The following is a 2,126-nucleotide window of genomic DNA, read 5'->3' as shown; positions in this document are numbered from 1 at the left end:
CTTCGGAGTCGGGCTTTTTCGCCACAATATGAAAATAAACTCATGCAGTTTTTAGACAACAAGCTTTCATGCAAAATTATCAGTAATTTTGAAGCACTTGTGCAATTACCCCCGATAATTTTCTTAAATAAAATAATATCTTATACAAATGTAGATACCTACCTGTACCCAATTTAAACACAGCTTAAAGTAAGTCAGTATACTACTAGTAATAAGCAGGCCGCAAACTACAACAAAACTATATTGTGAGTTTCACTTGATTTTTATTATAAGCTCAAATGTCAAGTTCAAGCTTTCCAATTAAAGCTTATTTATCTCATTTGCCTATTTAGCAAGAGAATGCCATTAATTTTTTACAATAGTGCACCAAGTTCCCGGAAAAGACCGAAAATTGTTGATGTATATACATTTTGCTCTGTACTATTACAGAGCGCTCTAATAACTCTTTTAAGGAAGCAAGAGGAATGGTAGGCACCAATGAGTTAAAGAACCAGCAAAAAGCCTCTGTCAAATTATGAATATATCCAGTGCAGATTTATAACTTTCCATGCAGGTGGGTAAATTGTACGATGCGGAGTAAGATATGAAATAGTGCACGTCGCTTGGGGCTTTTTGATTTATTAGCGGTCTTCATTAAATACTGGTGGTTTTCCGTTTTACCACACATCAAATTACCGCTTCCCTGTCGTAAATAAGGAATGTGCGAAAGAGCAAACGCGAAACAGTGAATATCATAATTTATGACGAAAATATTACATGTTATTAGAAGAATTCTGACGTGTCCTTCATTGACGACAAACTGATCAGAATCAAGGTAAAATGTTGAATTATAGTTTACACAGCTTTTTTTCATCCCAGAGTGGCTGTTGATTAGTAAATTTCCAGAAATTTAGAATCCGACAGATAAGGACTGAAACGTTTTTTATCACTTTATTCGAATTGTTTTGGCTTCTTTCCTAGTTTTTTAGTTTTCTCAATGCTTGGTTTCGAAGATTTCATAACTAGATCTCTATAATTGAAATCTGCGCAAAAGCTGACCCTCCCATTGTCCGTATTTTTGACGTAGATTATATATAAGAAAAGACTGATATTATAAATATACAGATTGTACCATGGTGACCTAACAATTTGTCTTAAATACTGCATTTATATTTTATTGTTATTAACTAAAACTTTATTGCGTCTTGAGAGCTATAATGCATGAATAATAAATGTCGCAAAGCCACTTTACATAACATGGCAACTTATCTAACGTGTATACAGGGTGATTCACAACCGTATGGACACAGAGTAGGGGCGTGTCAAGGACCTCAAATCAGGTCAAGTTTCTATTTAAGTTTTTTTTTATCACACCCATGGTTAACGAGACACAGGGTGTTAAAGTTTCAAAAAATTTGGTATTTTCTGTTTAGCTCCTACAGTTTATAACGTGTTGCTCAAATTTTTAACGTAAGCTAATAACGTAAGCTAAGCCCCTTACCCGTAGGTAAGCAAACTGGTTGCGAAAATCTACAAGGTGATCTTCTTTCTAGAGGCATGCCCCCTTTAACCCCCCCGAACTTTTTTATGATGCGCCGCTGATTTCGACCGAAGAAATTTTTGATTTTGTTGTTCTATTCGAGAATTTATTTATCTCTTACAGTTTTTTGCTTTTTATTACAAAATAACGTAGGACAACATAAAAATTAACATTGACGCGAGAAATTAAACCACTGATGAAATTGTTTTAATAACAGACAACATGCTATGATGCAAACCCTGGTGAGGCAGCAGAAAGGGCAGGAGTAGAAATAAATATTTCAAAAACCCAGTGTATGACGAATGTTATCTTGAGTGATTTCATCAAAATTAACAACAATAACATACCTAGAACAATTAGGCCTATACATATCCCTGTGACACTAGATAAATATTGGAAAAGACAATCAAACACACGAAATAAAGCGTAGAATAGGTTGCGCAATGTGCGCGGCTGGGAAAAGTCAGAACAGTTTTCCGATCTAGTCTTGCAAGATGTTTAAAAAGGAAGATGTTTAACCAATGCCATCTCCCTGTTTTAATATACGGCTCAGAGACATTAACAATGACAAAGAACAACATTCAGAAAATATAAGTCATGCGCCGTA

The sequence above is a fragment of the Dendroctonus ponderosae genome, unplaced genomic scaffold (genome assembly GCF_020466585.1).
Source record: "Dendroctonus ponderosae isolate FM_Combo_2020 unplaced genomic scaffold, Dpon_F_20191213v2 Dpon_F_20191213_5, whole genome shotgun sequence".
Lineage (NCBI taxonomy): Eukaryota > Metazoa > Arthropoda > Insecta > Coleoptera > Curculionidae > Dendroctonus > Dendroctonus ponderosae.
This window is presented reverse-complemented; position numbering follows the sequence as displayed.